Raw genomic sequence first — 17,797 nt, forward strand, 5'->3', positions numbered from 1 at the left:
CCAAGGTACTAAACATAATATATTCTATGGGGTGTCATAAGCAAGTCATTAGAATACTTTCCTACTAAATTTACAAGACATAAGCATTCAATATTTTAGTAACAAAGAGAAAATAAAGCTATCTATTAGGTTTCACTAAAAAGTCCATTGGAAGACTTGACTATTGTTGTTAAAAGACATAGGCATCCATATTATAGAGCCACAAACCACACTAGTATAATAAAAGCATGATAACATGGGATTTGAACCAATGACAGTCTTAATTTGATAGTGCAAACCCAACACCTTACTAACTGTGCTAACCAGACTGTGCATACCATAAACACAATTTATCAGAGATTTAAGTGAATAAGCTACAGTGTCCAAGGTACTAAACATAATATATTCTATGGGGTGTCATAAGCAAGTCATTAGAATACTTTCCTACTAAATTTATAAGACATAAGCATTCAATATTTTAGTAAACAAAGAGAAAATAAAGCTATCTATTGGGAGTCACTAAAAAAGTCCATTGGAAGACTTGACTAATGTTGTTAAAAGACATAGGCATTCATATTATAGAGCCACAAACCACACTAGTAAAATAAAAACGTGATAACATGGGATTCGAACCAATGACAGTCTTAATTTAATAGTGCAAACCCAACACCTTACTAACTGTGCTAACCAGACTGTGCATATCAGACACAGAATTTATCAGAGATTTAAGTGAATAAGCTACAGTGTCCAAGGTACAAAACATAATATATTCTATGGGGTGTCATAAGCAAGTCATTAGAATACTTTCCTACTAAATTTACAAGACATAAGCATTCAATATTTTAGTAAACAAAGAGAAAATAAAGCTTTCTATTGGGTTTCACTAAAAAAGTCCATTGGAAGACTTGAATATTGTTGTTAAAAGACATAGGCATTCATATTATAGAACCACAAACCACATTAGTAAAATAAAAACATGATAACATGGGATTCAAACCAATGACAGTCTTAATTTGATAGTGCAAACCCAACACCTTACTAACTGTGCTAACCAGACTGTGCATACCAGACACACAATTTATCAGAGATTTAAGTGAATAAGCTACAGTGTCCAAGGTACTAAACATAATATATTCTATGGGGTGTCATAAGCAAGTCATTAGAATACTTTCCTACTAAATTTATAAGACATAAGCATTCAATATTTGAGTAAACAAAGAGAAAATAAAGCTATCTATTGTGTTTCACTAAAAAGTTCATTGGAAGACTTGACTATTGTTGTTAAAAGACATAGGCATTCATATTATAGAGCCACAAACCACACTTGTATAATAAAAACATGATAACATGGGATTCGAACCAATGACAGTCTTAATTTGATAGTGCAAACCCAACACCTTACTAACTGTGCTAACCAGACTGTGCATACCAGAAACACAATTTATCAGAGATTTAAGTGAATAAGCTACAGTGTCCAAGGTACTAAACATAATATATTCTATGGGGTGTCATAAGCAAGTCATTAGAATACTTTCCTACTAAATTTATAAGACATAAGCATTCAATATTTGAGTAAACAAAAAGAAAATAAAGCTATCTATTGGGTTTCACTAAAAAGTCAATTGGAAGACTTGACTATTGTTGTTAAAAGACATAGGCATTCATATTATAGAGCCACAAACCACACTAGTAAAATAAAAACATGATAACATGGGATTCAAACCAATGACAGTCTTAGTTTGATAGTGCAAACCCAACACCTTACTAACTGTGCTAACCAGAGTGTGCATACCAGACACACAATTTATCAGAGATTTAAGTGAATAAGCTACAGTGTCCAAGATACTAAACATAATATATTCTATGGGGTGTCATAAGCAAGTAATTAGAATACTTTCCTACTAAATTTACAAGACATAAGCATTCAATATTTTAGTAACAAAGAGAAAATAAAGCTATCTATTGGGTTTCACTAAAAAGTCCATTGGAAGACTTGACTATTGTTGTTAAAAGACATAGGCATCCATATTATAGAGCCACAAACCACACTAGTATAATAAAAGCATGATAACATGGGATTTGAACCAATGACAGTCTTAATTTGATAGTGCAAACCCAACACCTTACTAACTGTGCTATCCATAACGTGCATAACATATACACAATTTATCAGAGATTTAAGTGAATAAGCTACAGTGTCCAAGGTACTAAACATAATATATTCTATGGGGTGTCATAAGCAAGTCATTAGAATACTTTCCTACTAAATTTACAAGACATAAGCATTCAATATTTTAGTAACAAAGAGAAAATAAAGCTATCTATTGGGTTTCACTAAAAAGTCCATTGGAAGACTTGACTATTGTTGTTAAAAGACATAGGCATCCATATTATAGAGCCACAAACCACACTAGTATAATAAAAGCATGATAACATGGGATTTGAACCAATGACAGTCTTAATTTGATAGTGCAAACCCAACACCTTACTAACTGTGCTAACCAGACTGTGCATACCATAAACACAATTTATCAGAGATTTAAGTGAATAAGCTACAGTGTCCAAGGTACTAAACATAATATATTCTATGGGGTGTCATAAGCAAGTCATTAGAATACTTTCCTACTAAATTTATAAGACATAAGCATTCAATATTTTAGTAAACAAAGAGAAAATAAAGCTTTCTATTGGGTTTCACTAAAAAAGTCCATTGGAAGACTTGAATATTGTTGTTAAAAGACATAGGCATTCATATTATAGAACCACAAACCACATTAGTAAAATAAAAACATGATAACATGGGATTCGAACCAATGACAGTCTTAATTTGATAGTGCAAACCCAACACCTTACTAACTGTGCTAACCAGACTGTGCATACCAGACACACAATTTATCAGAGATTTAAGTGAATAAGCTAAAGTGTCCAAGGTACTAAACATAATATATTCTATGGGGTGTCATAAGCAAGTCATTAGAATACTTTCCTACTAAATTTATAAGACATAAGCATTCAATATTTGAGTAAACAAAGAGAAAATAAAGCTATCTATTGTGTTTCACTAAAAAGTTCACTGGAAGACTTGACTATTGTTGTTAAAAGACATAGGCATTCATATTATAGAGCCACAAACCACACTTGTATAATAAAAACATGATAACATGGGATTCGAACCAATGACAGTCTTAATTTGATAGTGCAAACCCAACACCTTACTAACTGTGCTAACCAGACTGTGCATACCAGAAACACAATTTATCAGAGATTTAAGTGAATAAGCTACAGTGTCCAAGGTACTAAACATAATATATTCTATGGGGTGTCATAAGCAAGTCATTAGAATACTTTCCTACTAAATTTATAAGACATAAGCATTCAATATTTGAGTAAACAAAAAGAAAATAAAGCTATCTATTGGGTTTCACTAAAAAGTCAATTGGAAGACTTGACTATTGTTGTTAAAAGACATAGGCATTCATATTATAGAGCCACAAACCACACTAGTAAAATAAAAACATAACATGGGATTCGAACCAATGACAGTCTTAATTTGATAGTGCAAACCCAACACCTTACTAACTGTGCTAACCAGACTGTGCATACTGGAAACACAATTTATCAGAGATTTAAGTGAATAAGCTACAGTGTCCAAGATACTAAACATAATATATTCTATGGGGTGTCATAAGCAAGTAATTAGAATACTTTCCTACTACAATTATAAAATATAAGCATTCAATATTTGAGTAAACAAAAAGAAAATAAAGCTATCTATTGGGTTTCACTAAAAAGTCCATTGGAAGACTTGACTATTGTTGTTAAAAGACATAGGCATTCATATTATAGAGCCACAAACCACACTAGTAAAATAAAAACATGATAACATAGGATTCAAAACAATGACAGTCTTAATTTGATAGTGCAAACCCAACACCTTAATAACTGTGCTAACCAGAGTGCGCATACCAGACACACAATTTATCAGAGATTTAAGTGAATAAGCTACAGTGTCCAAGGTACTAAACATAATATATTCTATGGGGTGTCATAAGCAAATCATTAGAATACTTTCCTACTACAATTATAAGACATAAGCATTCAATATTTGAGTAAACAAAGAGAAAATAAAGCTATCTTTTGGGTTTCACTAAAAAGTCCATTGGAAGACTTGACTATTGTTGTTAAAAGACATAGGCATTCATATTATAGAGCCACAAACAACACTAGTAAAATAAAAACATGATAACATGGGATTCGAACCAATTACAGTCTTAATTTGATAGTGCAAACCCAACACATTACTAACTGTGCTAACCAGACTGTGCATACTGGAAACACAATTTATCAGAGATTTAAGTAAATAAGCTACAGTGTCCAAGATACTAAACACAATATATTCTATGGGGTGTCATAAGCAAGTAATTAGAATACTTTCCTACTACAATTATAAAATATAAGCATTCAATATTTGAGTAAACAAAGAGAAAATAAAGCTATCTATTGGGTTTCACTAAAAAGTCCATTGGAAGACTTGACTATTGTTGTTAAAAGACATAGGCATTCATATTATAGAGCTACAAACCACACTAGTAAAATAAAAACATGAGAACATGGGATTCAAACCAATGACAGTCTTAATTTGATAGTGCAAACCCAACACCTTACTAACTGTGCTATCCATAACGTGCATAACATATACACAATTTATCAGAGATTTAAGTGAATAAGCTACAGTGTCCAAGGTACTAAACATAATATATTCTATGGGGTGTCATAAGCAAGTCATTAGAATACTTTCCTACTAAATTTACAAGACATAAGCATTCAATATTTTAGTAACAAAGAGAAAATAAAGCTATCTATTGGGTTTCACTAAAAAGTCCATTGGAAGACTTGACTATTGTTGTTAAAAGACATAGGCATCCATATTATAGAGCCACAAACCACACTAGTATAATAAAAGCATGATAACATGGGATTTGAACCAATGACAGTCTTAATTTGATAGTGCAAACCCAACACCTTACTAACTGTGCTAACCAGACTGTGCATACCATAAACACAATTTATCAGAGATTTAAGTGAATAAGCTACAGTGTCCAAGGTACTAAACATAATATATTCTATGGGGTGTCATAAGCAAGTCATTAGAATACTTTCCTACTAAATTTATAAGACATAAGCATTCAATATTTTAGTAAACAAAGAGAAAATAAAGCTATCTATAGGGATTCACTAAAAAAGTCCATTGGAAGACTTGACTATTGTTGTTAAAAGACATAGGCATTCATATTATAGAGCCACAAACCACACTAGTAAAATAAAAACATGATAACATGGGATTCGAACCAATGACAGTCTTAATTTAATAGTGCAAACCCAACACCTTACTAACTGTGCTAACCAGACTGTGCATATCAGACACAGAATTTATCAGAGATTTAAGTGAATAAGCTACAGTGTCCAAGGTACAAAACATAATATATTCTATGGGGTGTCATAAGCAAGTCATTAGAATACTTTCCTACTAAATTTATAAGACATAAGCATTCAATATTTTAGTAAACAAAGAGAAAATAAAGCTATCTATAGGGATTCACTAAAAAAGTCCATTGGAAGACTTGACTATTGTTGTTAAAAGACATAGGCATTCATATTATAGAGCCACAAACCACACTAGTAAAATAAAAACATGATAACATGGGATTCGAACCAATGACAGTCTTAATTTAATAGTGCAAACCCAACACCTTACTAACTGTGCTAACCAGACTGTGCATATCAGACACAGAATTTATCAGAGATTTAAGTGAATAAGCTACAGTGTCCAAGGTACAAAACATAATATATTCTATGGGGTGTCATAAGCAAGTCATTAGAATACTTTCCTACTAAATTTACAAGACATAAGCATTCAATATTTTAGTAAACAAAGAGAAAATAAAGCTTTCTATTGGGTTTCACTAAAAAAGTCCATTGGAAGACTTGAATATTGTTGTTAAAAGACATAGGCATTCATATTATAGAACCACAAACCACATTAGTAAAATAAAAACATGATAACATGGGATTCGAACCAATGACAGTCTTAATTTGATAGTGCAAACCCAACACCTTACTAACTGTGCTAACCAGACTGTGCATACCAGACACACAATTTATCAGAGATTTAAGTGAATAAGCTAAAGTGTCCAAGGTACTAAACATAATATATTCTATGGGGTGTCATAAGCAAGTCATTAGAATACTTTCCTACTAAATTTATAAGACATAAGCATTCAATATTTGAGTAAACAAAGAGAGAATAAAGCTATCTATTGTGTTTCACTAAAAAGTTCATTGGAAGACTTGACTATTGTTGTTAAAAGACATAGGCATTCATATTATAGAGCCACAAACCACACTTGTATAATAAAAACATGATAACATGGGATTCGAACCAATGACAGTCTTAATTTGATAGTGCAAACCCAACACCTTACTAACTGTGCTAACCAGACTGTGCATACCAGAAACACAATTTATCAGAGATTTAAGTGAATAAGCTACAGTGTCCAAGGTACTAAACATAATATATTCTATGGGGTGTCATAAGCAAGTCATTAGAATACTTTCCTACTAAATTTATAAGACATAAGCATTCAATATTTGAGTAAACAAAAAGAAAATAAAGCTATCTATTGGGTTTCACTAAAAAGTCAATTGGAAGACTTGACTATTGTTGTTAAAAGACATAGGCATTCATATTATAGAGCCACAAACCACACTAGTAAAATAAAAACATGATAACATGGGATTCAAACCAATGACAGTCTTAGTTTGATAGTGCAAACCCAACACCTTACTAACTGTGCTAACCAGAGTGTGCATACCAGACACACAATTTATCAGAGATTTAAGTGAATAAGCTACAGTGTCCAAGGTACTAAACATAATATATTCTATGGGGTGTCATAAGCAAGTCATTAGAATACTTTCCTACTAAATTTATAAGACATAAGCATTCAATATTTGAGTAAACAAAGAGAAAATAAAGCTATCTATTGGGTTTCACTAAAAAGTCAATTAGAAGACTTGACAATTGTTGTTAAAAGACATAGGCATTCATATTATAGAGCCACAAACCACACTAGTAAAATAAAAACATAACATGGGATTCGAACCAATGACAGTCTTAATTTGATAGTGCAAACCCAACACCTTACTAACTGTGCTAACCAGACTGTGCATACTGGAAACACAATTTATCAGAGATTTAAGTGAATAAGCTACAGTGTCCAAGATACTAAACATAATATATTCTATGGGGTGTCATAAGCAAGTAATTAGAATACTTTCCTACTACAATTATAAAATATAAGCATTCAATATTTGAGTAAACAAAAAGAAAATAAAGCTATCTATTGGGTTTCACTAAAAAGTCCATTGGAAGACTTGACTATTGTTGTTAAAAGACATAGGCATTCATATTATAGAGCCACAAACCACACTAGTAAAATAAAAACATGATAACATAGGATTCAAAACAATGACAGTCTTAATTTGATAGTGCAAACCCAACACCTTAATAACTGTGCTAACCAGAGTGCGCATACCAGACACACAATTTATCAGAGATTTAAGTGAATAAGCTACAGTGTCCAAGGTACTAAACATAATATATTCTATGGGGTGTCATAAGCAAATCATTAGAATACTTTCCTACTACAATTATAAGACATAAGCATTCAATATTTGAGTAAACAAAGAGAAAATAAAGCTATCTTTTGGGTTTCACTAAAAAGTCCATTGGAAGACTTGACTATTGTTGTTAAAAGACATAGGCATTCATATTATAGAGCCACAAACAACACTAGTAAAATAAAAACATGATAACATGGGATTCGAACCAATTACAGTCTTAATTTGATAGTGCAAACCCAACACATTACTAACTGTGCTAACCAGACTGTGCATACTGGAAACACAATTTATCAGAGATTTAAGTAAATAAGCTACAGTGTCCAAGATACTAAACACAATATATTCTATGGGGTGTCATAAGCAAGTAATTAGAATACTTTCCTACTACAATTATAAAATATAAGCATTCAATATTTGAGTAAACAAAGAGAAAATAAAGCTATCTATTGGGTTTCACTAAAAAGTCCATTGGAAGACTTGACTATTGTTGTTAAAAGACATAGGCATTCATATTATAGAGCTACAAACCACACTAGTAAAATAAAAACATGAGAACATGGGATTCAAACCAATGACAGTCTTAATTTGATAGTGCAAACCCAACACCTTACTAACTGTGCTATCCATAACGTGCATAACATATACACAATTTATCAGAGATTTAAGTGAATAAGCTACAGTGTCCAAGGTACTAAACATAATATATTCTATGGGGTGTCATAAGCAAGTCATTAGAATACTTTCCTACTAAATTTACAAGACATAAGCATTCAATATTTTAGTAACAAAGAGAAAATAAAGCTATCTATTGGGTTTCACTAAAAAGTCCATTGGAAGACTTGACTATTGTTGTTAAAAGACATAGGCATCCATATTATAGAGCCACAAACCACACTAGTATAATAAAAGCATGATAACATGGGATTTGAACCAATGACAGTCTTAATTTGATAGTGCAAACCCAACACCTTACTAACTGTGCTAACCAGACTGTGCATACCATAAACACAATTTATCAGAGATTTAAGTGAATAAGCTACAGTGTCCAAGGTACTAAACATAATATATTCTATGGGGTGTCATAAGCAAGTCATTAGAATACTTTCCTACTAAATTTATAAGACATAAGCATTCAATATTTTAGTAAACAAAGAGAAAATAAAGCTATCTATAGGGATTCACTAAAAAAGTCCATTGGAAGACTTGACTATTGTTGTTAAAAGACATAGGCATTCATATTATAGAGCCACAAACCACACTAGTAAAATAAAAACATGATAACATGGGATTCGAACCAATGACAGTCTTAATTTAATAGTGCAAACCCAACACCTTACTAACTGTGCTAACCAGACTGTGCATATCAGACACAGAATTTATCAGAGATTTAAGTGAATAAGCTACAGTGTCCAAGGTACAAAACATAATATATTCTATGGGGTGTCATAAGCAAGTCATTAGAATACTTTCCTACTAAATTTACAAGACATAAGCATTCAATATTTTAGTAAACAAAGAGAAAATAAAGCTTTCTATTGGGTTTCACTAAAAAAGTCCATTGGAAGACTTGAATATTGTTGTTAAAAGACATAGGCATTCATATTATAGAACCACAAACCACATTAGTAAAATAAAAACATGATAACATGGGATTCGAACCAATGACAGTCTTAATTTGATAGTGCAAACCCAACACCTTACTAACTGTGCTAACCAGACTGTGCATACCAGACACACAATTTATCAGAGATTTAAGTGAATAAGCTAAAGTGTCCAAGGTACTAAACATAATATATTCTATGGGGTGTCATAAGCAAGTCATTAGAATACTTTCCTACTAAATTTATAAGACATAAGCATTCAATATTTGAGTAAACAAAGAGAAAATAAAGCTATCTATTGTGTTTCACTAAAAAGTTCATTGGAAGACTTGACTATTGTTGTTAAAAGACATAGGCATTCATATTATAGAGCCACAAACCACACTTGTATAATAAAAACATGATAACATGGGATTCGAACCAATGACAGTCTTAATTTGATAGTGCAAACCCAACACCTTACTAACTGTGCTAACCAGACTGTGCATACCAGAAACACAATTTATCAGAGATTTAAGTGAATAAGCTACAGTGTCCAAGGTACTAAACATAATATATTCTATGGGGTGTCATAAGCAAGTCATTAGAATACTTTCCTACTAAATTTATAAGACATAAGCATTCAATATTTGAGTAAACAAAAAGAAAATAAAGCTATCTATTTGGTTTCACTAAAAAGTCAATTGGAAGACTTGACTATTGTTGTTAAAAGACATAGGCATTCATATTATAGAGCCACAAACCACACTAGTAAAATAAAAACATGATAACATGGGATTCAAACCAATGACAGTCTTAGTTTGATAGTGCAAACCCAACACCTTACTAACTGTGCTAACCAGAGTGTGCATACCAGATACACAATTTATCAGAGATTTAAGTGAATAAGCTACAGTGTCCAAGGTACTAAACATAATATATTCTATGGGGTGTCATAAGCAAATCATTAGAATACTTTCCTACTACAATTATAAGACATAAGCATTCAATATTTGAGTAAACAAAGAGAAAATAAAGCTATCTTTTGGGTTTCACTAAAAAGTCCATTGGAAGACTTGACTATTGTTGTTAAAAGACATAGGCATTCATATTATAGAGCCACAAACACTAGTAAAATAAAAACATGATAACATGGGATTCGAACCAATTACAGTCTTAATTTGATAGTGCAAACCCAACACATTACTAACTGTGCTAACCAGACTGTGCATACTGGAAACACAATTTATCAGAGATTTAAGTAAATAAGCTACAGTGTCCAAAATACTAAACATAATATATTCTATGGGGTGTCATAAGCAAGTAATTAGAATACTTTCCTACTACAATTATAAAATATAAGCATTCAATATTTGAGTAAACAAAGAGAAAATAAAGCTATCTATTGGGTTTCACTAAAAAGTCCATTGGAAGACTTGACTATTGTTGTTAAAAGACATAGGCATTCATATTATAGAGCCACAAACCACACTAGTAAAATAAAAACATGAGAACATGGGATTCAAACCAATGACAGTCTTAATTTGATAGTGCAAACCCAACACCTTACTAACTGTGCTAACCATAACGTGCATAACATATACACAATTTATCAGAGATTTAAGTGAATAAGCTACAGTGTCCAAGGTACTAAACATAATATATTCTATGGGGTGTCATAAGCAAGTCATTAGAATACTTTCCTACTAAATTTACAAGACATAAGCATTCAATATTTTAGTAACAAAGAGAAAATAAAGCTATCTATTAGGTTTCACTAAAAAGTCCATTGGAAGACTTGACTATTGTTGTTAAAAGACATAGGCATCCATATTATAGAGCCACAAACCACACTAGTATAATAAAAGCATGATAACATGGGATTTGAACCAATAACAGTCTTAATTTGATAGTGCAAGCCCAACACCTTACTAACTGTGCTAACCAGACTGTGCATACCATAAACACAATTTATCAGAGATTTAAGTGAATAAGCTACAGTGTCCAAGGTACTAAACATAATATATTCTATGGGGTGTCATAAGCAAGTCATTAGAATACTTTCCTACTAAATTTATAAGACATAAGCATTCAATATTTGAGTAAACAAAGAGAAAATAAAGCTATCTATTGGGATTCACTAAAAAAGTCCATTGGAAGACTTGACTAATGTTGTTAAAAGACATAGGCATTCATATTATAGAGCCACAAACCACACTAGTAAAATAAAAACGTGATAACATGGGATTCGAACCAATGACAGTCTTAATTTAATAGTGCAAACCCAACACCTTACTAACTGTGCTAACCAGACTGTGCATATCAGACACAGAATTTATCAGAGATTTAAGTGAATAAGCTACAGTGTCCAAGGTACAAAACATAATATATTCTATGGGGTGTCATAAGCAAGTCATTAGAATACTTTCCTACTAAATTTACAAGACATAAGCATTCAATATTTTAGTAAACAAAGAGAAAATAAAGCTTTCTATTGGGTTTCACTAAAAAAGTCCATTGGAAGACTTGAATATTGTTGTTAAAAGACATAGGCATTCATATTATAGAACCACAAACCACATTAGTAAAATAAAAACATGATAACATGGGATTCAAACCAATGACAGTCTTAATTTGATAGTGCAAACCCAACACCTTACTAACTGTGCTAACCAGACTGTGCATACCAGACACACAATTTATCAGAGATTTAAGTGAATAAGCTACAGTGTCCAAGGTACAAAACATAATATATTCTATGGGGTGTCATAAGCAAGTCATTAGAATACTTTCCTACTAAATTTACAAGACATAAGCATTCAATATTTTAGTAAACAAAGAGAAAATAAAGCTTTCTATTGGGTTTCACTAAAAAAGTCCATTGGAAGACTTGAATATTGTTGTTAAAAGACATAGGCATTCATATTATAGAACCACAAACCACATTAGTAAAATAAAAACATGATAACATGGGATTCAAACCAATGACAGTCTTAATTTGATAGTGCAAACCCAACACCTTACTAACTGTGCTAACCAGACTGTGCATACCAGACACACAATTTATCAGAGATTTAAGTGAATAAGCTAAAGTGTCCAAGGTACTAAACATAATATATTCTATGGGGTGTCATAAGCAAGTCATTAGAATACTTTCCTACTAAATTTATAAGACATAAGCATTCAATATTTGAGTAAACAAAGAGAAAATAAAGCTATCTATTGTGTTTCACTAAAAAGTTCATTGGAAGACTTGACTATTGTTGTTAAAAGACATAGGCATTCATATTATAGAGCCACAAACCACACTTGTATAATAAAAACATGATAACATGGGATTCGAACCAATGACAGTCTTAATTTGATAGTGCAAACCCAACACCTTACTAACTGTGCTAACCAGACTGTGCATACCAGAAACACAATTTATCAGAGATTTAAGTGAATAAGCTACAGTGTCCAAGGTACTAAACATAATATATTCTATGGGGTGTCATAAGCAAGTCATTAGAATACTTTCCTACTAAATTTATAAGACATAAGCATTCAATATTTGAGTAAACAAAAAGAAAATAAAGCTATCTATTTGGTTTCACTAAAAAGTCAATTGGAAGACTTGACTATTGTTGTTAAAAGACATAGGCATTCATATTATAGAGCCACAAACCACACTAGTAAAATAAAAACATGATAACATGGGATTCAAACCAATGACAGTCTTAGTTTGATAGTGCAAACCCAACACCTTACTAACTGTGCTAACCAGAGTGTGCATACCAGAAACACAATTTATCAGAGATTTAAGTGAATAAGCTACAGTGTCCAAGGTACTAAACATAATATATTCTATGGGGTGTCATAAGCAAATCATTAGAATACTTTCCTACTAAATTTACAAGACATAAGCATTCAATATTTTAGTAAACAAAGAGAAAATAAAGCTTTCTATTGGGTTTCACTAAAAAAGTCCATTGGAAGACTTGAATATTGTTGTTAAAAGACATAGGCATTCATATTATAGAACCACAAACCACATTAGTAAAATAAAAACATGATAACATGGGATTCAAACCAATGACAGTCTTAATTTGATAGTGCAAACCCAACACCTTACTAACTGTGCTAACCAGACTGTGCATACCAGACACACAATTTATCAGAGATTTAAGTGAATAAGCTACAGTGTCCAAGGTACAAAACATAATATATTCTATGGGGTGTCATAAGCAAGTCATTAGAATACTTTCCTACTAAATTTACAAGACATAAGCATTCAATATTTTAGTAAACAAAGAGAAAATAAAGCTTTCTATTGGGTTTCACTAAAAAAGTCCATTGGACGACTTGAATATTGTTGTTAAAAGACATAGGCATTCATATTATAGAACCACAAACCACATTAGTAAAATAAAAACATGATAACATGGGATTCAAACCAATGACAGTCTTAATTTGATAGTGCAAACCCAACACCTTACTAACTGTGCTAACCAGACTGTGCATACCAGACACACAATTTATCAGAGATTTAAGTGAATAAGCTACAGTGTCCAAGGTACTAAACATAATATATTCTATGGGGTGTCATAAGCAAGTCATTAGAATACTTTCCTACTAAATTTATAAGACATAAGCATTCAATATTTTAGTAACAAAGAGAAAATAAAGCTATCTATTAGGTTTCACTAAAAAGTCCATTGGAAGACTTGACTATTGTTGTTAAAAGACATAGGCATCCATATTATAGAGCCACAAACCACACTAGTATAATAAAAGCATGATAACATGGGATTTGAACCAATGACAGTCTTAATTTGATAGTGCAAGCCCAACACCTTACTAACTGTGCTAACCAGACTGTGCATACCATAAACACAATTTATCAGAGATTTAAGTGAATAAGCTACAGTGTCCAAGGTACTAAACATAATATATTCTATGGGGTGTCATAAGCAAGTCATTAGAATACTTTCCTACTAAATTTATAAGACATAAGCATTCAATATTTGAGTAAACAAAGAGAAAATAAAGCTATCTATTGGGATTCACTAAAAAAGTCCATTGGAAGACTTGACTAATGTTGTTAAAAGACATAGGCATTCATATTATAGAGCCACAAACCACACTAGTAAAATAAAAACGTGATAACATGGGATTCGAACCAATGACAGTCTTAATTTAATAGTGCAAACCCAACACCTTACTAACTGTGCTAACCAGACTGTGCATATCAGACACAGAATTTATCAGAGATGTAAGTGAATAAGCTACAGTGTCCAAGGTACAAAACATAATATATTCTATGGGGTGTCATAAGCAAGTCATTAGAATACTTTCCTACTAAATTTACAAGACATAAGCATTCAATATTTTAGTAAACAAAGAGAAAATAAAGCTTTCTATTGGGTTTCACTAAAAAAGTCCATTGGAAGACTTGAATATTGTTGTTAAAAGACATAGGCATTCATATTATAGAACCACAAACCACATTAGTAAAATAAAAACATGATAACATGGGATTCAAACCAATGACAGTCTTAATTTGATAGTGCAAACCCAACACCTTACTAACTGTGCTAACCAGACTGTGCATACCAGACACACAATTTATCAGAGATTTAAGTGAATAAGCTACAGTGTCCAAGGTACTAAACATAATATATTCTATGGGGTGTCATAAGCAAGTCATTAGAATACTTTCCTACTAAATTTATAAGACATAAGCATTCAATATTTGAGTAAACAAAGAGAAAATAAAGCTATCTATTGTGTTTCACTAAAAAGTTCATTGGAAGACTTGACTATTGTTGTTAAAAGACATAGGCATTCATATTATAGAGCCACAAACCACACTTGTATAATAAAAACATGATAACATGGGATTTGAACCAATGACAGTCTTAATTTGATAGTGCAAACCCAACACCTTACTAACTGTGCTAACCAGACTGTGCATACCAGAAACACAATTTATCAGAGATTTAAGTGAATAAGCTACAGTGTCCAAGGTACTAAACATAATATATTCTATGGGGTGTCATAAGCAAGTCATTAGAATACTTTCCTACTAAATTTATAAGACATAAGCATTCAATATTTGAGTAAACAAAAAGAAAATAAAGCTATCTATTGGGTTTCACTAAAAAGTCAATTGGAAGACTTGACTATTGTTGTTAAAAGACATAGGCATTCATATTATAGAGCCACAAACCACACTAGTAAAATAAAAACATGATAACATGGGATTCAAACCAATGACAGTCTTAGTTTGATAGTGCAAACCCAACACCTTACTAACTGTGCTAACCAGAGTGTGCATACCAGACACACAATTTATCAGAGATTTAAGTGAATAAGCTACAGTGTCCAAGGTACTAAACATAATATATTCTATGGGGTGTCATAAGCAAATCATTAGAATACTTTCCTACTACAATTATAAGACATAAGCATTCAATATTTGAGTAAACAAAGAGAAAATAAAGATATCTATTGGGTTTCACTAAAAAGTCCATTGGAAGACTTGACTATTGTTGTTAAAAGACATAGGCATTCATATTATAGAGCCACAAACCACACTAGTAAAATAAAAACATGATAACATGGGATTTGAACCAATGACAGTCTTAATTTGATAGTGCAAACCCAACACCTTACTAACTGTGCTAACCATACCGTGCACACCAGATACACAATTTATCAGAGATTTAAGTGAATAAGCTACAGTGTCCAAGGTACTAAACATAATATATTCTATGGGGTGTCATAAGCAAGTCATTAGAATACTTTCCTACTAAATTTATAAGACATAAGCATTCAATATTTTAGTAAACAAAGAGAAAATAAAGCTATCTATTGGGTTTCACTAAAAAAGTCCATTGGAAGACTTGACTATTGTTGTTAAAAGACATAGGCATTCATATTATAGAACCACAAACCACATTAGTAAAATAAAAACATGATAACATGAGATTCGAACCAATGACAGTCTTAATTTGATAGTGCAAACCCAACACCTTACTAACTGTGCTAACCAGAGTGTGCATACCAGACACACAATTTATCAGAGATTTAAGTGAATAAGCTACAGTGTCCAAGGTACTAAACATAATATATTCTATGGGGTGTCATAAGCAAATCATTAGAATACTTTCCTACTACAATTATAAGACATAAGCATTCAATATTTGAGTAAACAAAGAGAAAATAAAGCTTTCTATTGGGTTTCACTAAAAAAGTCCATTGGAAGACTTGAATATTGTTGTTAAAAGACATAGGCATTCATATTATAGAACCACACTAGTAAAATAAAAACATGATAACATGGGATTCGAACCAATGACAGTCTTAATTTGATAGTGCAAACCCAACACCTTACTAACTGTGCTAACCAGACTGTGCATACCAGACACACAATTTATCAGAGATTTAAGTGAATAAGCTACAGTGTCCAAGGTACTAAACATAATATATTCTATGGGGTGTCATAAGCAAGTCATTAGAATACTTTCCTACTAAATTTATAAGAAATAAGCATTCAATATTTGAGTAAACAAAGAGAAAATAAAGCTATCTATTGTGTTTCACTAAAAAGTCCATTGGAAGACTTGACTATTGTTGTTAAAAGACATAGGCATTCATATTATAGAGCCACAAACCACACTTGTATAATAAAAACATGATAACATGGGATTCGAACCAATGACAGTCTTAATTTGATATTGCAAACCCAACACCTTACTAACTGTGCTAACCAGACTGTGCATACCAGAAGCACAATTTATCAGAGATTTAAGTGAATAAGCTACAGTGTCCAAGGTACTAAACATAATATATTCTATGGGGTGTCATAAGCAAGTCATTAGAATACTTTCCTACTAAATTTATAAGACATAAGCATTCAATATTTGAGTAAACAAAAAGAAAATAAAGCTATCTATTGGGTTTCACTAAAAAGTCCATTGGAAGACTTGACTATTGTTGTTAAAAGACATAGGCATTCATATTATAGAGCCACAAACCACACTAGTAAAATAAAAACATGATAACATGGGATTCAAACCAATGACAGTCTTAGTTTGATAGTGCAAACCCAACACCTTACTAACTGTGCTAATCAGAGTGTGCATACCAGACACACAATTTATCAGAGATTTAAGTGAATAAGCTACAGTGTCCAAGGTACTAAACATAATATATTCTATGGGGTGTCATAAGCAAATCATTAGAATTCTTTCCTACTACAATTATAAGACATAAGCATTCAATATTTGAGTAAACAAAGAGAAAATAAAGATATCTATTGGGTTTCACTAAAAAGTCCATTGGAAGACTTGACTATTGTTGTTAAAAGACATAGGCATTCATATTATAGAGCCACAAACCACACTAGTAAAATAAAAACACGAGAACATGGGATTCGAACCAATGACAGTCTTAATTTGATAGTGCAAACCCAACACCTTACTAACTGTGCTAACCATACCATGCATACCAGATACACAATTTATCAGAGATTTAAGTGAATAAGCTACAGTGTCCAAGGTACTAAACAT

This window comes from Pseudophryne corroboree, chromosome 5, assembly GCF_028390025.1.
Source record: "Pseudophryne corroboree isolate aPseCor3 chromosome 5, aPseCor3.hap2, whole genome shotgun sequence".
NCBI classification, from domain to species: Eukaryota; Metazoa; Chordata; class Amphibia; order Anura; family Myobatrachidae; genus Pseudophryne; species Pseudophryne corroboree.